This window comes from Schistocerca piceifrons, chromosome 3 (assembly GCF_021461385.2).
Source record: "Schistocerca piceifrons isolate TAMUIC-IGC-003096 chromosome 3, iqSchPice1.1, whole genome shotgun sequence".
NCBI lineage: Eukaryota > Metazoa > Arthropoda > Insecta > Orthoptera > Acrididae > Schistocerca > Schistocerca piceifrons.
In genome coordinates, this window is record NC_060140.1 from 227,101,285 (window position 1) to 227,128,499 (window position 27,215).

At 43.0% G+C, this 27,215-nt stretch overlaps 1 protein-coding gene and 1 pseudogene across 3 annotated transcripts in view; one reads left to right on the forward strand and one right to left on the reverse strand.

Annotated features, from left to right (window-relative positions):
• The window catches only part of LOC124788534, a 145,448-nt pseudogene that overhangs the window by 70,092 nt on the left and 48,141 nt on the right, over positions 1 to 27,215 (reverse strand).
• Positions 1 to 27,215, forward strand: part of LOC124787937 (disintegrin and metalloproteinase domain-containing protein 11) — a 1,045,780-nt gene that overhangs the window by 61,132 nt on the left and 957,433 nt on the right. The window lies entirely within an intron of this gene.

The following is a 27,215-nucleotide window of genomic DNA, read 5'->3' on the forward strand; positions in this document are numbered from 1 at the left end:
CCGGTACCCACAGCTTTACTTCTGCCAGTACCTCGTCTCCTACCTTCCAAACGAAGCTGTGGGTACCGGGCGTGAGTCGTGCTTCGGTAGCTCAGTTGGTAGAGCACTTGCCCGCGAAAGGCAAAGGTCCCGAATTCGAGTCTCGGTCGGGCACACAGTTTTAATCTGCCAGGAAGTTTCATATCAGCGCACACTCCGCTGCACAGTGAAAATCTCATTCCTGACCTACGTAATGCTCGTTGCTATAGAAGCCTACACTGGCCATATTAAACCTAGTATTTACTTCAGAGACAGTTAATAATCCAATCGAAAAGAAATATGTGTAGCAATAATATATGGAAGCCATTTTACTAGGTTTTCTAGTGTGTATGTGTTTCCCATGAATACTTTCAAGACAGTTAGAAAACTGCCACCTGTCGCAAAACAATGTGCTATTTCTTAGAGGTGCCTTGTGTTGGCTCGAGCACGTGCTTTGTTAACTACGTTGTCCATCTAGCTTTAAAAACTTCAACGACGATTGTGGACATAGTCATTTTTGAGATTCTGAAACAGAAAGAGATTTGCCGGAACTTATTAGCTAGATTCAATTGCTAGAGTACGTTTTATAACATCTATTTCATAATCAAACACGTACGTAACATTTGAGCTTACTGCTTGAACGGGAAAGGTTGACATTTCATTTCGTCATAGAAATCGTGAAATTCTCCTTATAAAGACCTTTATAAATACATACTATTCCTTTTCTTCCTTGTCACAGACAATGTTTCTTCAATATTTCCTTCTTAAGATATAGGTATTCCATTTTAAATATCTTTCATCTGTCCATGATGAATGTAATTTGCTGAGTGGGCGGGCGTGCTGAGGGTGCAATAACGGATAACGGTTCTATTTCCATGGACTGATTGCGGCTGGTTGTGGGGTGCAGGGAGCTTGCACGTGCCGCACTCAGGTAGTCCATCAGCGCCAGCGCGCGCAAACAAAATATTGCAACTTCTATTTTCTCCATACTGTAGTCAGACATGGCTTTCATTTCAACTTCAAAAACTATTCCGGCACGTTAGCTATATTTAGTATGCAGTAGTGTAGCAGCTAAAATGAACCAAAGTAAAACAGCCAGCGACCACATTTTTCACTGTAAATCCTTAAAGGTGCTTACGAAATAAGTATCACAGTAAGTTGGTGGGTTGGTTGGTTTGGGGAAGGAGACCAGACAGCGAGGTCATCGGTCTCATCGGATTAGGGAATGACGGGGAAGGAAGTCGGTCGTGCCCTTTGAAAGGAACCATCCCGGCATTTGCCTGGAGCGATTTAGGGAAATCACGGAAAACCTAAATCAGGATGACCGGACGCGGGATTGAACCGTCGTCCTCCCGAATGCGAGTCCAGTGCATCACAGTAAGTATAACTAATGACGTAAAATAGACATTTCCTCATCAAGCTGTTATGCGAAACTATAAGATATGCAAAAAACAATTTTTTTTTTACCAATTAGTTTTCTCAGAATCGAATGAGAAGTGCTTTGTAGTGAAAAAAGAACAAAACCGAAAGAATTGGTTTTTAATTTTTTTTAACGAAAGGAGGATGTCTTTCAGAAAACTAACTCCAGGAGTTGCTGTAACTTTGGTTCATTAACACACAGTATTTTTTACACACTGAAAATAGTTTTTCTCGTGTACTGGTATCAGCTTACGGCAAATAATGGAGAATTGTTACGAGTGGAACAGGGAATTGTATCTATGCTTTATAGATCTAGAAAGGGCATATGACCGGGCTCCTAGGAGGAAGTTATTGTCTGTTCTACGAGATTATGGAATAGGAGGCAAACTTTTGCAAGCAATTAAATGTCTTTACATAGGTAGTCAGCCAGCAATTAGAGTTGACGGTAAATTGAGTTCATGGTTGAGAGCAGTTTCAGGGGTAAGACAAGGCTGCAACCTGTCTCCACTGTTGTTCATATTATTTATGGATCATATGTTGAAAACAATAGACTGGCTGGGTGAGATTAAGATATGTGAACACAAAATAAGCAGTCTCGCATATGCGGATGACTTAGTTGTCATTCGATTGGAAGTTTGCAAAGTAATATTTCAGAGCTAGATCAGAGATGTAAGGACTATGGTATGAAGATTAGCATCTCCAAAACGAAAGTAATGTCAGTGGGAAAGAGATATAAACGGATTGAGTGCCAAATAGGAGGAACAAAGTTAGAACAGGTGGACGGTTTCAAGTACTTAGGATGCATATTCTCACAGGATGGCAACATAGTGAAAGAACTGGAAGCGAGGTGTAGCAAAGCTAATGCAGTGAGTGCTCAGATATGATCTACTCTCTTCTGCAAGAAGGAAGTCAGTTCCAAGACTAAGTTATCTGTGTACCGTTCAATCTTTTGACCAACTTTGTTGTATGGGAGCGAAAGCTGGGTGGATTCAGGTTACCTTATCAACAAGGTTGAGGTTACGGATATGAAAGTAGCTAGGATGTTTGCAGGTACTAGTAGATGGGAACAATGGCAGGAGGGTGTCCACAATGAGGAAATCAAAGAAAAACTGGGAATGAACTCTATAGATGTAGCAGTCAGGACGAACAGGCTTAGATGGTGGGGTCATGTTACACGCATGGGAGAAGCAAGGTTACCCAAGAGACTCATGGGTTCAGCAGTTGAAGGTAGGAGTCGGGGCAGACCAAGGAGAAGGTACCTGGATTTGGTTAAGAATGATTTTGAAGTAATAGGTTTAACATCAGAAGAGGCACCAATGTTAGCACTGAATAGGTGATCATGGAGGAATTTTATAAGGTGGCTATGCTCCAGACTGAACGCTGAAAGGCATAATCAGTCTTAAATGATGATGATGATGATGACTGGTATCAGCCACCGAGTGGCTGGGCTGCGCACACAGAACAGAGTAACCGAAACGCATCACTCTGCGTTGGATCGTTCGCTTTTTCGCGCAAGCCTACTCTGCGTCGCGCTTGCTTCTGACCGCTACATAGGGTCCGGTGACAGCAAGGAAGGTGGGGGAGGGGGGGCTGGATGGAGGAGTGGCAGGGAGACGGACGGTAGACAAGGCGGGCCTGTCTCGCTCACTAGCACCAGGGAACCGCAGGCTGGAGGGTGGAAGCGGCCAGTGCCCGGGCACTCAGACGCCGGTTGTGGTTCGCGGCCAGTAGGTGGCAGCGTCGTAAGTACGGGGTCGACTGACACCGGCTGCGCGTCATTGACGGCCCAGCTGTATCGAACGATAGCGGATTGATCCTGGGGGCTTAAACTCTGTTGGTCGGTGAAGACTACTGCGGAAGAGCCGTGTTTTGGGGTCCCGTCGAAGTGTCTGGCTAAATTCGCTGTGTCTGCAGGGGAGCTGGCCATCGACCTGTGCTCAGTTCTGGCGCTCGGCTACATTACGGGCTGCTGGGTTCTGAATTAGGACAGGCAGAAATCGATCATATTCAGCTCCGTCGAACGGGGAGGCCATGTTGCAGGACCACCTCGACCAACCCATGGAACGTTGAGTGGAAGTGGTTTCGCACGATCCGTAGAATATGGAGTGGTGCCCCGTCTTGAAAAGGCAACGTTTCTCAATACTCATCACGCAGAAATCCGTGATACGCAGCACATATTAAACTATGTGGTAAAGTGCATGGCCCATAAATCTGTCACCGATAGTTTCTTGCCCATACACTGATACTTAAGCCATGCTGATGCCTCACTTCCATGACTGCTCGAGGATTTGCATCTGCTCACATGCCTGTGTTATGGTAATTTATTGTTCCATCTTTTGTGAATCCTGCCTCATCTGTAAATAAAATGTAGGCTGTCAAATGCGGATTTTCAACGGCCCATATCACAACAGGTATTGGTTTCCAAACTTACCATTATCAGAAAATTTTTCCTAGTTTTGATCAGTAATACCACCTGGAGTAATATGCGACCACTTCTTTTAAGCGGTTTGTATATTCTCAATGCGTTTCAACGCATCATCTGTAATGACACAAACGCACAGAAATCTGAATATTGTAGAAGAAGAGAGAGGAAGAATTTCGTCCGGGTTGTGCTATGCACAGGGAGTTTACCCTCATACTACAACGTAATGTATAGCACTCATATCACAAGTAGCAAAAATAATGGGAAGGGTACTGGAAAGAAGATTAAGGGAACAAGCGGAAAGTCAGATACAAGAGGACCAGTATGGCTTTCACCGTGACAGATCAACAGTGGATCCAATCTTTAGTAAGAGGCAGTTCATGGAAAGGCATTACGAGTATGTGAAAGATCACGTGATGATTGTTCTTGACGAATGAAGGCTTACGATAATGTGTCCAGAGAAAAGATATGGAAAGAAAGGGAGTTGGACAACAAACAACTGAAATTCTTCATGCAATGTATGACAAAAGGTTCAGCTCTGTCAAAAATGATTCAAATGGCTCTGAGCACTATGGGACTCAACTGCTGAGGTCATTAGTCCCCTAGAACTTAGAACTAGTTAAATCTAACTAACCTAAGGACATCACAAATATCCATGCCCGAGGCAGGATTCGAACCTGCCACCGTAGCGGTCTTGCGGTTCCAGACTGCAGCGCCTTTAACCGCACGGCCACTTCGGCCGGCTCAGCTCTGTCCAGAGCCAAATTGGAAGAACTGATTGGTTTAGGAATGTTACAGGTTTGGGACAAGGAAATGTGGTATCACCAATATTATTTATAATGGTGATGAATGAAATTGCGAAAGAGACAAAAGAAGCTCATAGATGAAGGGAGTTGAAGTTATTGCTATTCGCCGATGACATATTTCTATTGCGAATCAACAGTGCAGGTTTACAACAACAAATAGACATCTTCAAAGAAAAAGTCGAGAAATATGGACTGAAATGTAGTGTAGAGAAAAGTAAGTCTGTGGTCATAACCGGAGGATACAGAGAAGGCGTGGGACAAATTAATATTGAAGGGCAGGATACTGAATTTGTGGATAACATTAAATATCAAGGAAGTGTGATAATGGAGAATGCAAGAATGGAGGCAGAAGTTAGCAAAAGGGTACAACAGAGTAACGCATTTTACCAGTGTGTGAGGGCCCTAGTCTGAAGAAGAGAGGTGCCAATGAAGTGTAGGTAAATGCTGTACAAGATGTATTTTACACCCATGCTGACATATGCGTCGGAGACCTGGACAGTGACAAGAAGAGAGGAGAGCAGAATCCAAGTCAATGAAACGAAATGTGTAAGAAGTGTGTTAGGGAAAAGGAGAAGAGACGGCGAAAAATGAAGATATTAGGAAAGAAACTGGAGTAGAAAGGCTGAATGAGAGAACTGAGAAGAACAGAATAAAATGGTTTGGACATGTAAAGACAGTGGAGCATAGAAGAATACTGAAACGAATGGTGGAGACCAAGTTTGAGGGCAAGAGCAAGACCTAGAACAAGATGGATTGACTCAGTAAAGACCAGTTTAAGAAGAAGGAATCCGGACTGGAATAAAACAATTGCAGAAGAAGAATGGAGACAGGAGAAGTGGAGAAGTACCATAATGGCCCAACGCAGCCTGGCGTGGGATAAAGAGGAAACGAAGACGGCGACGACAACAACTTTAACGCGGGTTGCTGCAGTGTCAATGACCTCAGTACAACACGTACCCGACGTCGGAAACATAAGCCACTCTTATGTAATTGGCTCTCGACACGTCTTCTAACACTGTCCATCTAGATGATGATGACGTTTGGTCTGTGGGGCGCTCAATTGCGCGGACATCAGCGCCCGTACAAAGTCCCCAATTTTTACACAGTCCAATGTTTTCACAGATCAATCCAGCTCCTGTCACAAATGATGATGATGAAATGATGAGGACAACACAATCACCCAGTCACCGGGCAGAGAAAAATCCCCAACCCGGCCGGGAATCGGACCCGGGAACCCGGGAACCCGTGATCCCGAGGCAGCCACGCTAGCCACTAGACCACGAACTGCGGACACTATCCATATAGGAGTGACTTCTTGTTCCACCTCGCCTATCTTTCGCGGCTGACTTCAGAGAACCTACTGCACTGGCGCCTGCCATGCTGTCTATCCAGTTGGACTCGTAAGCACGTTACTTCCACAGGAATTGCAGAAGAACTGATTTCTGTTAATTTTCCTGGTTAGATCGATCTCGCGGAAACCCTAAGACAGAGAATAACTTTGTCTTCTCCACCGAATTTGCCATTAACAGCCTCGCTCTTACTACCTGTCCCAAGATACCGCCATTGTGGAAAATCGCTGACATACAACCAGTCTTCACGTATCGCCAAATTCTCTTCCTCTGTCATCTCTCTCGTTCACATCACTGACAGTTTTAAAAATGACAATCTGTAAATACCTCATTGCCACAGTATCACACGTCCAGCTTTCCGCTGACGTATCAGAATATTCGTATCACTAAACATGCTTGGTTCCACGACTCTGGCAACCTGTCTGTCATTATTTCTGCATCTGTTCCGATGGGAGTTTCGCCTCTGGTTCTATGGTCACGCAATCATATATATTTTATACTTGTTAACAGTAGTCAGTTTTGCATGTTATCTATGTACAGCGATATACACACTCTAATAACAGTATTATTGTAATTGCAGAGGAAAAAATAATTTTCAAAATAAGTAACATAATTTTACAAATTTGTACTAAATTTCGCTGTATGTATGAACTAGATTGTGTATGTCCAATTCGTCGTCTATAATTATGGTTGGTTAGTGTCACTCCTATAGATGTTTTCTTTGAAGACGCAGGCACCTAACACTTGTTATTTTCCAATGTGGCCTCGTGCTGTAGGTATTCGGTGCCAATCCCAGTCCATGTTGTCTTTCTAGGAATGGTTGCAGCAGTGAAAGACAACTTATTCCTGGCTCTAAATATTCCAGAGCCCGAGTCTACGGACAGTGTACAGAATTTTATCAACTCCGATATCTGTTGCAATGGGTGTCTTTACACACCACAGCATCCTACTGTTTCAGTAATCAGTCTGACGTAACTTTCTTCTCATGACATCCTGATAGTATTTGGTTCATGTCTTCGTCTCTACATGTACGAAGCGGGATATCTATCAGCCCCACCCGATCTGTAGGTACAGTAAACTGACCAAGATTAAATTTCGTACGGGCTATGGTTGTATTAAATTCTCTGTTTACTGTTCGCTTAGTATATCAATGAGTTTTCGGGATCGTAGGGAATACGTGTTGTTAGTTCTTCTTCTCATATCTTCGTTGAACCTTATTCGCTTCACTTGGGAACACAGGAGACAATTGTATAGCTGAACTATATAGTTGACGTGGGAATGACGCTGCTGCTGTAGGAGAAGGAGGAAGGGGGGGAGGGGGGAGGGGTAGCCACACTGCAGATGCTCTTTTACACGAAGGCATGTACCCGTTGGTACACTTCTAAGCCAACTGCGTCCTATCTACGAAGTATACCTATCGCTTCAGTTAATAAATTTTGTATATCTACATGCGAGAACACCTGGATTGCCACTCCAGCGGAAACAAAAACCTATGCAGTTCAAACCAGAACTATGAAAAAATGCTGCAAATGCATCAAAATTCTTTTATTTCTTGCCTAAGAAGAGTCGTGTAGCATTGTGTGAAACGGGTAGAACATAACTATTTCGAGCAACAGTGCTGGTTGTAGAAATGCACTTTCGTCTTTTGTACAGTCTTCCTAAGAAACCCAGAACCTCGCAACAAATCTATACTTCCCGCTTTGCTTTGATATTACTAATTTCGAGTATTAGAGCCCTGTTATATAGTTATGTAGTGTTTCTACAAGGCATTTATACGATACGTTAGACTTCAGAGGATATAGTTATGGTCAGAAACTATCGATTTCGTTCTGCTTGCTACGAATAATTTCATTCGTTTGTCAAAATTTAAAAAGTTCTGAGTGCAAATGGAAACATGTTAAGCATTTCCTTGCAATCATTTAACGATGATTAACGATGATTGTTTTCTATAAATATCACCGTCATTTGAAAATAATCTCAAAGTGCTGTTCATCACATCCGGCAACAAGGTGTCTTTTCAGTTATTGTGATCACGTAAGGGCATTAGGTACGCCAGAGGCTATACGAAAGATGAATATCGTTCCTCGTGTGATGAAAGTGACAATAATCAAGGTCTCACGACGGAAGAAAATTACGGTAGCCATAAAAACAGTTATATCTGTTATTGCCGCATTCTTTGAAGGCAGACGACAGACACACAAGACAGGCAATTTAGGCAACTGGGAAAAGCAACAGGTCCTTTATTCCCGAAGAAAATTGCTTCTCATGTTGCTGGCGCTCTAGGGATCCACATTTCCTCCCTAGTTCACCACGTCTGCACGCTGTCGAACTGTAAGCTGGGGATTCCCAGCTGTGTATTAGAGTGAGTCGCACCCACCGATGGAGTAGCAGTGTATTACCACTCATTTAAGAGACAGTATTGAGTGCGCGCGTTGACACTATGCCTGTATCAGCTGGCGTATCGCTGTGCTTGCCACCAGTGATACAACTTAAGACTGTCTGAGTACATCCCTCGTAACGACACTTGATACATCGTTGTAAAATAGCAGCATTCACCAGTCGAGTTTCAATTTGATAAGTATAATAGTGGTTGAGACGTAGAAATTTACTTGACACACAATGTAAACGAATGGTTTCCATAAAATCGAATGACGAAGATTGTATAGCAGAGAACATGCGCGAATCCCAAACAGTGGTTTTTATTTTTTTACGTGAAAGGTAAAATTTTTACTGAGAAACTAACTACGTAGATGGATGCCGCACACTGCCTAACAGGAGTAAAGACTCACTTGTTCGAAACCCCGCAAGTGCCCCTCCCCCTTCCGACGATAAACTTTGAAATTTGACTCAAAGATGCATAGGACCTTCTCTTGCAATGGTGCAAAAGCGGGGCACTCTGTGACATCACCCTCTGCCACGATGACGCTTCAAATAGTAAAGAGTCGATACATGCAGAAAAAAAGGTCACAGTTCCGAAGTCCATCTGATGTGTAAAGTTGGTTAGTTACGTCACAATGACACCAAATTTCACCAAAATTCTGCCCAAAGCCACAGTAGACGTATCTCACGGTGGTATCGTCGTCACAGTCCACCTTATCCACATTTCAGCTCTTCTTTTGACGTCTTTGAGATCGAGGTCAGAACCGCGACACAGGAAGGCAACTTCATGACACCCCTGGGAATCCAGCTGCTTACTTGCTGGCGCCTCGACCTATTCTAGAAGTTGTGTCTGTACGTGTTCATTTTTAAAATTATCAGTATAGGTGTGCGGACGCCACAGAGGTTTTTGCCGAACTAGTACGTCTTACAGGGTTAATTTGACTTTTTATTCTCGCATGTGTCAATGGCGCACCACTCTGTGATGACGACACAGGAGGACGCAAAATAGCAGAGGTGAAGAAGTATAAGCACCTTTTGCTGCTTTGGATCACGTTCAAATTTAGCCGTTTTATTGATTCACCTAAATAAAGAAATTTTTTAAGTGTGTCAAATGACTTAAAATTTCCGTCCCGTGTGTCGTACGAAACAGTTGCATGGAGCAGCCAACACTCCCTCTTGCATCGGTCGATACGGAGAGTCGTATCTGTGTTGTATTTCTGTCGTCCTGGTGTGAACCAGTTAAGTCGCTTTAACGAAGTTTCTGTGCAGTAAGCGGATTGCTTCTACGACGTATCACCGCTTGTTGTATCGCATATCGTATCACGTCAGTGAGATCCGTGTAGTAATGCGTAACTTCAGTTAATAAAATAATTTTTATGTTCACTTATCTTTTATTTATAGCCTATCGGACGGTGAAACAGAACGCCCCTTTCACATTTAAGAAAAGACTGAAAGGCTTGCTCTAAATTTTCCCCTTAAAATTGACATTCAGCCATTTATCTCTGTCAGACATTAAACAAAACTGTAATTACTTCTTAAATAAATGCACCATAATGGCATACCGTTTAAAAATTATTTGCCCAAAAAAAACTTCTTCCCGCTTCATTAGGCAAAAGATAGTAGTATTGCACTTTCAGAACCCGACGGCGCTGCTACGGCTCTGCAAGGGGACATAAAACCGTGACAGCATCTCTACACAACAGGTAGTAAGAATTCCTATGCGGCACTCACTAAGTCAGTTCAAGGACGGACTGGCTTAATTACCGCAAAACTCGGGTGGGAAAGTGTGGCCAGTTATACTGTACACCCCTTGTACCACCATCTGCGGACTCACCGGCTAAACTGAGGCATTTCTAGAGATTTAATACGAGTGGGAGGGTCTTGTGTCTTCCACTCTTATTGTTCCCTCTTGCCGCTTGTACAGGGTAACAATTACTGAACTATATGAAATAAAATCGTCATAACTTCTGAACGGTTAGGACGTTCAAACTGCACGGTTGGCCATGGGGCATGATGGGAACTAGTATGCACTGTGTGGTTTCGTTTAGCGACGAAGCCCACTTTAGTTTGGATGGGTTCGTCAATAACAAAAATTGGCACATTTGAAAGACTGAGAATCCGCACGATTGACTGTGTGGTGTGCAACGTCCAGTCACGGAATCATCGGTGCGATATTCCTTGATGGCACGGTACGTGAAGGTTTTGGAAGATGGTTTCAGCCCCATTATCCAATGTGACCCTGATTTCGACGAGATGTGGTTCACGCAGACGGAACTCGATTCCATCGAAGCAGGAGATTGTTTGATGTGCTACAGGAGCACTTTGGGGAGCTTACTCTGGCTCTGGGGTACCCAGAGGCCACCGTAATGAGCCTCGATTGGCCGCCATATTCACTGGATCTGAACAAATGCAACTCCTTTTTGTGGGGCTGTATTAAAGACAAGGTGTACAGCCATAATCCCAACCGCTGAGCTGAAAACAGCGATTCATGAGGTCATCGACGCATCGATGTTCCGACACTTCAGCCTGTCATGTAGAATTTCGCTATCCGTCTGTGCAACATGATCGAAAATGATGGCAGGCATATCGATCATGCCATAATCTAAATCCGAATATCTGTAGTGACCTTTACATACTGAATAAAGTGTGTGCACGCCGCAGTTTGTAACTAATTTGCGTTTTTTTTTCATTTGTTGTTGTGATCTTCAGTCCAGAGACTGGTTTCATGCAGCTCTCCACGCTACTCTCTCCTGTGCAAGCTTCTTCATCTCCCAGTACCTACTTCGACCTACATCCTTCTGAATCTGCTTACTGTATTCATCTCCTGGTCTCCCTCTACGATTTTTACCCTCCACGCTGCTCTTCAATACTAAATTGGTGATACCTTGATGCCTCAGGACATGTCCTACCAACCGATCCCTTCTTCTGGTCAAGTTGTGCCACAAACTTCTCTTCTCCCCAATCCTATTCAATACTTCCTCATTAGTTATGTGATCTACCCATCTAATCTTCAGCATTCTTCTGTAGCACCACATTTCGAAAGTTTCTATTCTCTTCTTGTCTAAACTATTTATCGTCCTTGTTTCACTTCCATACATGGCTACACTCCATACAAATACTTTCAGAAACCACTTGCTGACAATTAAATCTATATTCTGTGTTAACAAATTTCTCTTCTTCAGAAATGCTTCCCTTGCCATTACTAGTCTACATTTTATATCCTCTCTACTTCGACCATCATCAGTTATTTTGCTCCCCAAATAGCAAAACTCATTTACTACTGTAAGTGTCTCATTTCCTAGTTTAATTCTTTCAGCACCACCCGATTTAATTCGACTACATTCCATTATCCTCGTTTTGATATTGTTGATGTTCATCTTATATCCTCCTTTCAAGACATTGTCCATTCCGTTCAACTGCTCTTCCAGGTCCCTTTACAATGTCATCGGTGCACCTCAATGTTTTTATTTCTTCTTCATGGATGTTAATTCCTACTCCTAATTTTTCTTTTGTTTCCTTTACTGGTTGCTCAATATAGAGATTGAATAACATCGGGGATAGGCTGAAAACCTCTCTCCCTCCCTTCCCAACCACTGCTTCCCTTTCATGTCCCTCGACTCTTATAACTTCCATCTGGTTTCTGTACAAATTGTAAATAACCTTTCGCTCCCTATATTTTACCCCTGCCACCTTCATAATTTGAAAGAGAGTATTCCAGTCAACATTGTCAAAAGCTTTCTGTAAGTCTACAAATGCTAGAAACGTAGGTTTGCCTTTCCTTAATCTATTTTCTAAGATTAGTCGTAGAATCAGTATTTCCTCACGTGTTCCAATATTTCTGCGGAATCCAAACTCATCTTCCCCGAGGTCGGCTTCTACCAGTTTTTCCATTCGTCTGCAAAGAATTCGCGTTAGTATTTTGGAGCCGTGTCTTATTAAACGTTCCGAAGTGATATGAAATGGAAACAGCATATAAGGTCTGTAGGAAGGAAGACGAATGTTAGACTTCGGTTTATTGGGAGAGTTTCAGGAAAGTGTGGTTTAACGGAGACCGCATATAGGACACTAGTGCAATCCGTTACCGAGTAGTGCTCGAGTGTTTGGGATATCCACCAAGTCAGATGACATGGATGCAGTTCAAAGGCGAAGTGCTAGATTTGTTACCAGTAGATTCAAACGGCACGCAAGTATTACGGATATGCTTCGGAAATGCAAATGGGAATCACTGGCGGAAAGGCGACCTTCTTTTCGAGGAACACTATTGAAGACATTTGAAGGCTGACTGTAGAACTATTGTATTGCAACCAACGTACATTTCGCTAAAGGACCAGGAAGATAGGATTATAGAGATTAGGAATCATGAGGAAGCATATTTTTGTGAGGTACATCTACCCTCCGTCACGCACCGTACTATGGCTTGTGCAGTATGTATGTAGATGTAGATACTCGAGTGCCCGACCGTACTCGTCTTCCGGGAATCCAGTCCTGTTGGAATGAAAAAAATAACAATACTGTGAGTAATGCCACTATTGTGGTTGACATTGCCAATTTTTAACCGTTGCCTTAAGCTCAAGAAAAACATTCACACTACGACAAGTGTGACATTAGTTACACTTTCATGGCAATTCGTCGTCCTTCCTATTCGCTTTTATCCTTGTCTCTTTGATACTTTGACAGCCGTTCAGATTAGTGGGCAGCTTACGCGTCGCATTGATTACTCTGTAATCTCAACAATGGCCCGCGCGTAGACTGACGAAGCCTTTATTAAACTCTCCAAGGATCCCTCTCAAGCAACGCTGGTATGTAGGTACATTGTTCCATTGTCGCATCCTCGTTGGGCGTTAACACCTATGACTACCATAAAAAGCGGCTTTGACAACCATAAAATGTGCTTTCTGACGTGCTGACAAAGGCTCCTTGTGCACCTTTCCCCTATGACTTCCTCCCTCCACCCTTCCCTTCCTCTCTCTCTCTCTTTCTCTCTCTCTCTCTCTCTCTCTCTCTCTCCCTCCCTCTTTTTCACACACACACACACACACACATACTTTCTCTCTCTCTCTCTCTCTCTCTCTCTCTCTCTCTCTCTCTCTCCTCTCCCCTCTCTTTCTCTCTCACGTGCTCTTCATATAGCTATTACTTGTTACACACTCTCAGCCTAAAGCAAATTTGGTGTGCTGCACAAGCATAGAACGCTTTTCAATCCACCAATACACAAGATAAGTTAATTCATTAACATTTTCCTTCCACATTGTCTCACCTGGTGCCATTTAAGTCAGCGAACAAAACGATATTAAATGAGTCTGACGATAAAAGTACTGTAGCTGTGGCATTCTTTAAGTGTCGACATTTGCACTCATTTGGATGATTGATATGCGATGGAAAAATCTGGAGCATTTGTGGTATGTTTCCGGTATTCTAGCAAACAAAAATGTCGTCGTTCATTTAAAATTTAATCTCGAAAGCATACTATCAAACAATGTCTCTGTAAAAACCTCAAGAGTCACACAAAACATTACTTACCCCCCTGAAGCATTACAGTAAAACCGTGTAACATAACCTCCAGCATTGATAATGTCCTCCACAAGTTTCTTAGGCTTACCATATCCATCTGAAATCACTGACTGGTAATGACATACAGCAGAGCTCCAAATTGATACACCAAAAAATCGGGCGACTTCATTCTCAGTGTGGCTATGGGCACGTCCAAACTGAATAGTTCCATCCTGCCATAATGTCCCGTCTTCATGGCGACCCGTCTTACTGCACTAATTCCATACAGCCTACTGACACAAAAACATCATTTCATTGCCATGACGAGGGTCAGTGGCGGAGGGTTACGTGACCATCTGCTACGAGTTCTACACAATGTAAAGCGCTACAAAGCTGTATTTTAGCTCTTTTAAAGGGGTGTCTAATAATTTATCCGGTGACTTTAATAATAATAATATTAATAACTGAATTCCAGGATAAGACAGGACTGTTAGTCCAAGATGACTGTTGTTAGTGGTTTACTTCGCTAGGTTCCAGAAAGCGGTGAGAGATCACGAGGAGAAGGGGGCCGATATTTCCTGGTAACTACTCACACAAATGAAGAGTGGAAATGGAAAATGTTCTAAGTGACAAATCTTAGCTTTATGAGAAGAATGAAAAAACAACGTGCCTCCTTTTGTACATAACTGGTTTGTATTCAAAAACTGGGAAGGTATTTTGGTACCACAGAATTATTGCTGTTCACCGCATCACCTCGAAAAAGAACAGACAAATTACAGAATAAGAACTTTATTAAGAATTTTCTTTGTGATGTATCAGGAAAATGCCTGAATTTAAGTGCCAATAAGGAAGTTCTTGTTCCAAGTGTCATTAATACTGATGCACTACGTTTTATTTGTGACAGTACAAAAAAAGAAATATAGCATTAAATTTTTAATTGTTATAGCTGTAGTCTCATATATTTTATATTTTCTAACTCTATAAGGAAGCGCTACTTGGCACAAAGACCATGTCCCATCTACTAATGATTGTTTTAAACACGTTCCCCATGATTTTTCACCTAGACCAATACTGAGGAAACAGTAGCACCGAAAACGTGTTTTGTGAAAAAATGATACTAAGAACATTTTCTGTCTTCACTCTTCAAATATATGATTACCTCTGGGACAGGAACAAGACCTCTGCGACGTGAATTAAAGAATCTCGGCAACACCTTAAGAGGTCCATCAACCCAGAATCCCTCATGTTAGAACTCAACATGGTTCAACACGGAATACCAGGTTCGGAACAGTTTCAACTCGAAAGAAGAACTACAATGGCCGGAAGAACATGGACGGAGAATAACATACACACCATAGTGACTGTATGAAAGAGTATTGGGAACAGAGGAAACTCCGGACAAAGACGACAAATAAAAGTAGTAGATTTTGCCAAATTAAAAATGTATACCTGTAAGAATCTATATTACTAAACCGCTATACCGGTACGCAATACTAGCTGCAGGTTGCGTATATAATAGCTTCCAGGGCCAAAAACCTTTTTCGCTATTTCTCGTTATTATTGAACGAATTTAGAAGTCTTAAAATGCCCCACATAACTAATGAGGAGGTACTGAATAGAATTGGGGAGAAGAGAAAATTGTGGCACAGCTTCACTAGAAAAAGGGATCAATTGGTAGGACATATTCTGAGGCAGCAAGGGATCACCAATTTAGTATTGGAGGGCAGCGCGGAGGGTAAAAATCGTAGAGGAAGACCAAGAGATGAATGCACTAAACAGATTCAGAAGGATGTAGGTTGCAGTAGGTACTGGGAGATGAAGAAGCTTGCACAGGATAGAGTAGATGGAGAGCTGCACCAAACCAGTCTCTGGACTGAAGACCACAACAACAACAACAAAATGCCGTCGTAATCTGATGTTAAAAGTCTAACACAATAAAACAAATATGACAGTTCGAAGCTATGTGTTTGTCTTGAGGCAGCGTAAATCGCAGCGCACAAATTTCCGGGGTGTATTCATCCAGCATTTGAGAATGAGAGCACTTAGCAACTTCCAACCACCAGTAAGCGTAATTTCAAACGTTACCTAAACTTTCCTTTACCTCAGATGCTTAAAGTCAAATGCTTAACACATGAACTCATTCGTGAAGTAATCAGACGTTTGAAGCTATTTTATACAAGGTAGTTAGATTCTGTAAGGGGTCTGGCTTGTGAATGAGTGTTAAAAAAATCAATTTTTATATTGTTATTTCATAAAATTCTCCACAGTCTTCTGAAGAAAACCATGTTTATTTCGAGAAAGCTGACTCGAAGGAAATTTCAAAATTAGAGGAATTTAAAAGTATCAGCACACATGAAGATGCCCCCACGTCAGAGAGACAGCCTTTTTAAGAACAGAATTTGGTTCTAACTTGCTTGTTTTCTGTGAGTTCTTAATCTCTAATGTTAACTAATCTGCGAGAACATCATGGCTGATTCACTTTTATGTCTGCAGAGAGTTCATTCATTATTTTGCCACAGACTTTTGTGGAATTAGTTTCAGTAGTTCTGTATGAGCCTTCACGAAAAACTCCAGAAAATTGTATGTATGTTTTAGTAGCAGAGGAAATATTTTTCGATTTGTCAAATTATGTCCTTTTTTCATAAACTATCCACACTCGTTGGGTTGGGTGGGGTTGTTTGGGGAAGAGACCAAACAGCGAGGTCATCGGTCTCATCGGATTAGGGAGGAACGGAGAAGGAAGGTGCCCTTCCGAAGGAACCATCCCAGCATTTGCCTGGACCGATTAAGGGAAATCACGGAAAACCTAAATCAGGATGGCCAGACGCGGTATTGAACCGTCGTCCTCTCGAATGCGAGTCCAGTGTGCTAACCACTGCTCCACCTCGGTCAGTCGTGATAACTGTCATGTACTCTGCTCACGAGGCAGTGAGTCATGGTGTGGCTACAAGACGACTATTATTCAAGGTAAGACCTACAGCCATAAGTATTCTTTGGTATTTGTTATAATAGAAAATTGGCTCTGAGCACTATGGGACTTAACTTCTGAGGTCATCAGTCCCCTAGAACTTAGAACTACTTAGACCTAACTAACCTAAGGACATTACACACATCCATGCCCGAGGCAGGATTCGAACCTGCGACCGTAGCGGTCGCGCGGCTCCAGACTGTAGCGCCTAGAACCGCTCGGCCACTCTGGCCGGCTGTTATAATAGAAGTTGCAAAACTATTTATAGGGATCTTAGTTACATGTGGTTATTTGAGAAGCAGAACTCAAAACCCAACTGAAAGTTTTAACAGCCATATAAGAGAACAGTTACCAAAAACCGTTCTGGCAGGACTATGTACTATGAAAATAGGTGTGCTGAGTGCTTTACTATGTTTGAATGATGGTGTAGTGTCAAGATTTAAGGTTATGGAACTGATTAGAGTACCTTGTGGACTAAATATGCAAAGAGCTTAAAGTGGCATAGACCATAGGAGACTCTTCAGAACAGAAGAATCAGAGTCCACCAAAGACAGAAGAATAAGACTGAAAAAGAAAAGGGAGGAAGAACAACACCAGAAACAAGATGAATATGGGCCTGGAATGCAGTAGTGTTTACAGGTTAGATAGAGAAACAACTTTTAACTTGAATTTCCCAAAAGTTCCCTTTCTGCTGTTCTGATACACACTGATTACAAATTATGAAAGGCAAAGGGCTGAAAATAAATATATTGTCTTAAAACGTACTTAACTGAAAAAGTAGACTACATGAATGTGTGGTGTCTGTTCTTTCGGACATATCTGAAAGAAAGGACACCACGTGCTCATTTAGTTGGTTCGCCTGGGAGAGCAATGGTTCCACCTTCTTCATTGCGGATGCACAAGTACGTCCGACCTCTTGCAGGAATCTCGGAGTAGCGAACAAGGAGGAAATGGACAGGAACTGCGGACAGTTGGTGCTCGGTGTATGTGTAGACGGCCGTGAGGCGTGCCATGACAGTCCACGCCGTTGCGATAGATACTGCGTGCCAGTTGGTGCAGTAACACACCTGCTTGCCAAGCACGAGATCCCGGATTTGAATACTGGTCGGGCACACATTGTCACTCGTCGCCACTGATTCCGTGTAATGTCCCAATGCAGCTGACATCACTAATCCCTTCCCCTTCCTTTCATTTCTCCCCTCCAACATTCAATTCACATATAAAAAGTAGACTATTCTTATGACTTAGATTTGAAATGTGAAGACCTGAAACTTCCTGGCAGATTAAAACTGTGTGCCCGGCCAAGACTCGAACTCAGGACCTTAGCCTTTCCCGGGCAAGTGCTCTACCATCTGAATTACCAAAGCACGACTCACGCCCCGTCCTCACAGCTTTACGTCTGCCAGTATCTCGTCTCCTACCTTCCGAACTTCACGGAAGCTCTCCTGCGAACCTTGCAGAACTAGCACTCCTGGAAGAAAGGATATTGCGGAGACATGGCGTAGCCACATCCTGGGGGATGTTTCCATAATGAGATTTTCACTCTGCAGCGGAATGTGCGCTGATATGAAACTTCCTGGCAGATTAAAACTGTGTGCCGGACCGAGACTCGAACTCTGGACCTTAACCTTTCGCGAGCAAGTGCTCTACCATCTGAGCTACCCAAGCACGACTGACGCCACGTCCTCACAGCTTTACTTCTGCCAGTATCTCGTCTCCTACCTTCCAAACTTCGCAGAAGCTCTCCTGCGAACCCGTGAAGACCTTTTAAAGAAAACTATTAGTTAATTACAGAAATTTTTTATAATCGTTATTAAAGAAGCTTCTTGAACCATACTTTATGATAGCAACATCTTTTTATAAGGCTCATTTGAAGATAAAAGCCGCGCGGGATCAGCCGAGCGGTCTGGGGCGTTGCAGTCATGGACTGTGCGGCAGGCCCCGGCGGAGGTTCGAATCCTCCATCGGGCATGGGTGTGTGTGTTTGTCCTTAGGATAATTTAGGTTAAGTAGTGTGTAAGCTTAGGGACTGATGACCTTAGCAGTTAAGTCCCATAAGATTTCACACACATTGGAACATTTGAAGATAAAAGTGTAAAGAACTTCTAAAACAAACGAGCTTCTGCTCTGTTTTTATTTCGAGATATGTATGTGTGCCTGGGCTCTACATAAATAATAAACACGCTTTATTTCACTTGCAACACGAAATAGAATTCAGAAAAATTGTGTGATACCAAAAGCTGTGGTTCATACGCCCATATTTTCCCAAAAGAGCTGTCAAAATATGGGAAGCATTATTTGAGCTTACAACTCTTATAATTTGAGCTACGTTATTTAGAAAACTGATAGATTTTTCGAGATTTCCTCTTGAGTTCACGAACTAGTCCCCTTAAAGGATGGGGGGTTTACTAGTGATAAGTAAACCAGCTCTATTTTCTTTGTGACGTACGTCTCCTGAATTGGATGTGCAACCAGTTTTGCTTTGATCGCAGTCCACTATTCCATATAGCTTTGCCCCTCGTGAGTAACAGCGCTCCAGCGGCAGGCTGGCAAATCCTCGGCGCCTTTCCTCTGCTGCCGCATTCAACCCGCATCCAGCCACTTGTGCAGGCGTCCCTCGCGGCCCGGTCTCCACATCCCCTTTGCCCTCCCCCCACCCACCATCCTTTCGCCCCACCATCACGCATAGCGCTCCTGACCGTCGGTCTCAGCCGGCCGCTGTGGCGCCGCATCTGCTCCGTCCGAATCGTTCAGTCGTGGAATGAATTCGGCGAGATTATCCTTCTTTTCGGACAGTTTGGCCGCGGAGGAGCGCCCGCCCTGAAAGGACAGCCGGGGACGACGCATTGCCGCATTCCTGCGCTCGTTACGGCGGCTCCTGGTGCGGCCTGCGGAGCGGAAAACTGCCGCACGTCTCCCGCTGCGCTCCGGCGATCCGGCCGCCCTTTCTCACTCCTTCCCCTTTTTCCCTCTCTTTCAGCCACCCTTTTCTCGTTTCCCCATCTGTCGCCGTCGCCGTTCGCTCTTCTGAGCGAGAATGTAATTCTTTTCTGTCTCTCGTGCTCTGCATCGGTTGCGAGGTACAACACTTGCTGCGTGTCTCCTGGCCAGACCACTTCGAAACATGGGGGCGGAGAATCAATCGCCGTTGCGTCGCGGGCCCCTTCTGAAACCATATAATGTGTATTAGTTGCGATGTTCTAATTGATGTTCCTTAAAATCAGGTTACGGCAAGAAAGGAAGAACGAATTGATTGTTGGTGTTAATAACGATCGTCCTCCTTTACCTCCTCTGCATTAGTGCAGATGACGTGTCACTGAGCACATTTGTTCTGTGCATGCAGTACACGTGAGGCGCCTAGTTGTTTCCACTGCACTGTGTGGAATACGAAGGTTCTGTTGTAGTTCACTAACCTGCTGTCTTCAAGTTGATGTCCCCAGCGCAGAAAACAGCATGCAGGTCGTAGGTTCTGTATCTTGAGGCTGAAACTGACTTTTAACGAGGTTCTATTCTGAAATGATGTATCACTTCTTTGGGGTGCCACTCGCGTATTTTACTATAGCCACACGAGACGACTACGTGATCTTACCACAACACCTTCTAATACAGCAAAGTACATGATCAAACACAATGTTTACGAAAATGTATCTTTACACTGTTTGTAGCAAGTGTCTGTGCCTCATGACTACCGGAGTGAATCTTTTAGTACTGAATACTGGCAAACACATCCTGCAATAGACAACATGTCTCTTCTTCTCGACTGCCTAATCCAGAGTGACGAACAGGAACTTTAATAAAAATTGGAAACACATCCTACGACAGACAACATGTCTGTTCTTCTCGACTGCCTAATCCAGATTGACGAACAGCCCGGAACACTTCGCGCGCCATACCAGAAAAAGCGTGACCCGAACGCTTCCGAAGTGCTTCGTCTGCAATTTCGTCAGTCTTTTGTTTTTGATTTAAATAGTTTTTAATAATTTTAAAATGACTGATTGATAGTCAGCTGTTGAGAGATATTTATATTAAAAGTGAAGTCATTCCAATGAGTAGTTTAACTAATAATAATAACTATACTTTAACGTTTTGGCGCCCTTGCTACGAACACAGCAACCAATCACAGAGCAGTAGCATTATGCAGGCGGTCTTTCTCACGGGAATTGTACCAAATCTAACATATGTCACGGGTACCTCACACCACATTTCGTCATCTATATACTTCTTGCATCTCCACTGCTCTGGGAACAGCTTCTTGGAGCCCAATATGATGGCTGACTAAGACAGAAATATTACAAGGTACCACTTGACATTAACTTTTTTCTTTCCTCTTTCCCTTCCTTTCCCCACTCTCCCCCTTCCATCCCTCCCTCCCTCCTTCCTCTCTCTTTCTCTCTCTATCCCTCCCACCACCCCTCTCTCCTTCTCTCTCTCTCTCTCTCTCTCTCTGTCACCCTCTCTCTTCTTCTTTTTCTCCTACATTTATCCCTCTCTCTTATTGCCTCCATCTCTCCCCATTCTCTCTCTCTCTGTCTCATTTTTTACTTCTGCCTAATCTTGTTTCTTTCCTTCCTGCTTCCGATTTGTCTCTCTTATCCCCGAATTAGGGAGTCTGTTGCTTTCCTTCCTCAAATGGTTCAAATGGCTCTAAGCACAATGGGACATAACATCTGACGTCATCAGTCCCCTAGACGTAGAACTAATTAAACCTAACTAACCTAAGGACATCACACACATCCATGCCCGAGGCAGAATTCGAACCTGCGACCGTAGCAGCAGCGCGGTTCCGGACTGAAGTGCCTAGAACTGCTCGGCCACAGCGGCCGGCTTTTTCTTTCTTCTTTCGCAAATGAGTCGCACAGACCTAAACGAAATGAATACTCGTCTGTCTTCCTTTTAGCTTTGTATTGCTCCAGATGAAAGGAGTGAGTGTGTTTTCGTTGCTCCGTCCGTCTCTGTTGTTGGCTTATTTTCATTTCTTCCTCGAACCCCCGGTTTTCTGGACTTTCCTGGCTGAATCTCGGTTCTAAAATTTGTCGGTCCAAATTATTTAAGCTCATTTGTCCGTTTTCTTTTAACAGTTGGATCTAGTTATTTTATTTTTTCAAGGTTGTTTGGATCGATTCTTTCTACTTGTCCAGGATTTGCCTGTAAATTTCCGGATTTGGTTTTCGGTGATGCATTCCGTGTTTTATTCTTGGTCCTATAACTTATCTTACAATTTCAAGTTCTTTCATTTCTGTTTGTTGTTTCAATGTTTAATGTTGGAGATTAAGTGTCTCTGAGGCGTAGAGTGCCTATAGTTTTATCACAATTGTGTAATACCGGAATTTACAGTGCCGGGAAAGCCATTGTTTTCTTTGTAAGTATTTTTTGTTAACACAAACGCGGCTTCTAGTTTCTGAAGCTTCAATTCATTGGGTTTCTTTTCGTTACAATTCTCAGAAATCTATTCACTTAAGTATCAGTCAAAAATTTTGTTTTTACATATAAGATTTGTAATTCAATTTTCCTTGATTGGTCCTGACGCTGTACATGCATGCTTAAACGAATGCCTGAGAAGAATGCTTATTTTAAGCTGAAATCAAATGGTTATCGGAGGGGTAATTTTTTATTTATATTGCTTTCTACTTTCATATGCTCCAGTGATTTTCAGTTTTAAAAAGTAAATTTTGCGTGTTAATGAGAGCGTTAGCGAATTTCTTTCAACGTGGTATTTAAATCTACTGTTGTTAAGGCGCGGAAAGGCAATTGCGCATCCGGAATATGAGGGCAAACGAAACAAGTTCGTTCATTTCCACTTGCAGAGGATTACGTTTATGACAAAGCATTCAATTTAACAATGTGGTTGAAAATAATTTTGCAAACACACGACAGTATCATGTGTGAAATAAACGCAATGCTGTATATTTATTCGTGATTGCCGCCGCTTTAATAACATCACTTTGTTAATTAGAGCGAACCAACGAGAAAATATTTGTCGTTTGCGCACAGAGTTTGTAGCGAGATTTATTTTTAAACTTTCTCTCCCTGCCCTTTAGGCAAATGGAAACGACGCGTGCTAATGATGTGCTCTGTAACCACCGGCAGAATGTTGGGGACATAGCGTGAGGTTTCGCGGAATTTCTTCCTGAATATTTTAAGAAGTTTCGCGTGAGGGCGTCTTGGGGAAAAAATTACAGTGCCAAACGGTTTTATGCGGCTGAAATTTTGCGACGACTGCGTTTACGAGTTAGGGGTGTAAACTGTTATGGAAAATACATGTTAACGCTTATGAATACTATCCCGTACAGATTAAAGGTAATCTTCATAATCGGACGAAACGAACAAATGCTTGTTAAATTTTAGTTTAACTTACTCGTATTCTAGACAAAGAGAGTGCTACATGGCCGTGAACGAAGGACTAACCGATCCAGGGAATCATCTCGGAATTCACTTAAACTGATTCGTAGAATCGGCACAAAACACTAATATATACGGTGTCAAGTAGTTAACTACTTAGTGACTTGGGAAATCACGCTTTGAAACACATAATGTAGGAGCAAAGAAATATATGGGAGACCATTATCCAAAAAAGAAGTAAATGTTACACTCACTGGAAATATTTAAGGAGGCATTGAAAGGAAGAGAATGACAACAATTGGAAATCAACGTGGTGTCTAAATCGAAATGGTGGGAGACCTAACAGAATATATATATATATGAAGATGGTATCTGTTCTTTTGGACATGTCCGAACCAACGAGAAATTATTTGTCGTTTGCTCACAGAGTTTGCAGCGAGATTTATTTTTAAACTTTCTCTCCCTGCCATTTAGGCAGAAAGAACAGATACCATCTTTATATATTTATATATACAGGGTGTTACAAAAAGGTACGGCCAAACTTTCAGAAAACATTCCTCACACACAAAGAAAGAAAATATGATATGTGGACATGTGTCCGGAAACGCTTACTTTCCATGTTAGAGCTCATTTTATTACTTCTCTTCAAATCACATTAATCATGGAATGGAAACACACAGCAACAGAACGTACCAGCGTGACTTCAAACACTTTGTTACAGGAAATGTTCAAAATGTCCTCCGTTAGCGAGGATACATGCATCCACACTCCGTCGCATGGAATCCCTGATGCGCTGATGCAGCCCTAGAGAATGGCGTATTGTATCACAGCCGTCCACAATACGAGCACGAAGAGTCTCTACATTTGGTACCGGGGTTGCGTAGACAAGAGCTTTCAAATGCCCCCATAAATGAAAGGCTAGAGGGTTGAGGTCAGGAGAGCGTGGAGGCCATGGAATTGGTCACCGAATCTGTTGTTGAGAAGCGTACGACCACTTCGACTAAAATGTGCAGGAGCTCCATCGTGCATGAACCACATGTTGTGTCGTACTTGTAAAGGCACATGATCTAGCAGCACAGGTAGAGTATCCCGTATGAAATCATGATAACGTGCTCCATTGAGCGTACATACCGACGAAACTAAAATGAGCTCTAACATGGAAATTAAGCGTTTCCGGACACATGTCCACATAACATCTTTTCTTTATTTGTGTGTGAGGAATGTTTCCTGAAAGTTTGGCCGTACCTTTTTGTAACACCCTGTATATACAGGGTGAGTCACCTAACGTTACCGCTGGATATATTTCGTAAACCATATCAAATACTGACGAACCGATTCCACAGACCGAACGTGAGGAGAGGGGCTAGTGTAATTGGTTAATAGAGACCATACAAAAATGCACGTAAGTATGTTTTTTAACACAAACCTACATTTTTTAAAATGGAACCACGTTAGTTTTGTTAGCACATCTGAACATATAAACAAACACGTAATCAGTGCCGCTTGTTGCATTGTAAAATGTTAATTACATCCGAAGATATTGTAACCTAAAGTTGACGCTTGAGTACCACTCCTCCGCTGTTCGATCGTGTGTATCGGAGAGCACCGAATTACGTAGGGATCCAAAAGGAACGGTGATGGACCTTAGGTACAGAAGAGACTGAAACATCACAATACGTCCACATGCTAACACCTTTTTATTGGTCTTTTTCACTGACGCACATGTACATTACCATGAGGGGTGAGGTACACGTACACACGTGGTTTCCGTTTTAAATTTCGGAGTGGAATAAAGTGTGTCCCGACATGTCAGGTCAATAGATGTTCAATGTGGTGGCCATCATGTACCGTGTGTTCCGTGATGTGCCTACAACCCCAGAGGATATGAAACAACGTATTGTGGCAGCCTGCGGCGACATTCATTACGCCAGAGATTGCAATTGTGTGCAGCAAATGATGGCCACCACATTGAACATCTATTGGCCTGACATTTCGGGACACACTCTATCCCACTCCGTAATTTAAAACGGAAACCACGTGTGTACGTGTACCTCACCCCTCATGGTAATGTACATGTGCGACAGTCAAAAAGACCAATAAAAAGGTGTTAGCATGTGGACGTAATGTGCTGTTCCAGTCTCTTCTGTACCTAAAGTCCATCACCGTTCCCTTTGGATCCCTACGTAATTCGGTGCTCTCCGATACACACGATCGAAAAGCGGAGGAGTGGTACTCAAGCGTCAACTTTAGGTTACAATATCTCCGGATGTAATTAACATTTTACAATGCAGCAAACGGCACTGATTACGTATTTGTTTATATGTTCAGATGTGCTAACAAAGCTAACGGGGTTCCATTTAAAAAAACGTAGGTTTGTGTTAAAAAACATACTTCCGTGCATTTTTGTATGGTTTGTATTAACCAATTACACTAGCCCCTCCCCTCACGTTCGGTCTGTGGAATAGATTCGTCAGTATTTGATGTGGTTTACGAAATATATCCAGCGGTAATGTTAGGTGACTCACCCTGTATATATATAGGGTGTTACAAAGACGGACGGCCAAACTTTCAGGAAACATTCCTCACACACAAATAAAGAAAAGATGTTATGTGGACATGTGTCCGGAAACGCTTAATTTCCATGTTAGAGCTCATTTTAGTTTCGTCAATATGTACTGTACTTCCTCGATTCAGCGCCAGTTGGCCCAATTGAAGGAAGGTAATGCTGACTTCAGTGCTTGTGTTGACATGCGACTCATTGCTCTACAGTACTAGCATCAAGCACATCAGTACGTAGCATCAACAGGTTAGTGTTCATCACGAACATGGTTTTGCAGTCAGTGCAATGTTTACAAATGCGGAGTTGGCAGATGCCCATTTGATGTGTGAATTAGCACGGGGCAATAGCCGTGGCGCGGTACGTTTGTATCGAGACAGATTTCCAGAACGAAGGTGTCCCAACAGGAAGACGTTCGAAGCAATTGGTCGGCGTCTTAGGGAGCACGGAACATTCCAGCCTATGACTCGCGACTGGGGAAGACCTAGAACGACAAGGACACCTGCAATGGACGAGGCAATTCTTCGTGCAGTTGACGATAACCCTAATGTCAGCGTCAGAAAAGTTGCTGCTGTACAAGGTAACGTTGACACACGTCACTGTATGGAGAGTGCTACGGGAGAACCAGTTGTTTCGGTACTATGTACACCGTGTGCAGGCACTATCAGCAGCTGATTGGCGTCCACGGGTACACTTCTGCGAATGGTTCATCCAACAATGTGTCAATCCTCATTTCAGTGCAAATGTTCTCTTTACGGATGAGGCTTCATCCAACGTAATCAAATTGTATATTTTCACAATCAACATGACGAGAACCCGCACGCAATTGTGCAATCGCGTCATCAACACAGATTTTTTGTGAACGTTTGGGCAGGCATTGTTGGTGTTTTCTTGATTGGGCCCCATGTTCTTCCACCTACGCTCAATGGAGCACGTTATCATGATTTCATACGGGATACTCTACCTGTCTTGCTAGAACATGTGCCATTACAAGTACGACACAACATGTGGTTCATGCACGACGGAGCTCCTGCAAATTGCGGTCGAAGTGTTCGTACGCTTCTCAACAACAGATTCGGTGACCGATGGATTTTTAGAGGCGGACCAATTCCATAGCCTCCACGCTCTCCTGACCTCAACCCTCTTGACTTTCATTTATGGGGGCATTTGAAAGCTCTTGTCTACACAACCCCGGTACCAAATGTAGAGACTCTTCGTGTTCGTATTGTGGACGGCTGTGATACAATACGCCATTCTCCAGGGCTGCATCAGCGCATCAGGGATTCCATGCAACGGAGGGTGGATGCATGTATCCTCGGTTACGGAGGACATTTTGAACATTTCCTGTAACAAAGTGTTTGAAGTCACGCTCGTACGTTCTGTTGCTGTGTGTTTTCATTCCATGATTAATGTGATTTGAAGAGAAGTAATAAAATGAGCTCTAACATGGAAAGTAAGCGTTTCCGGA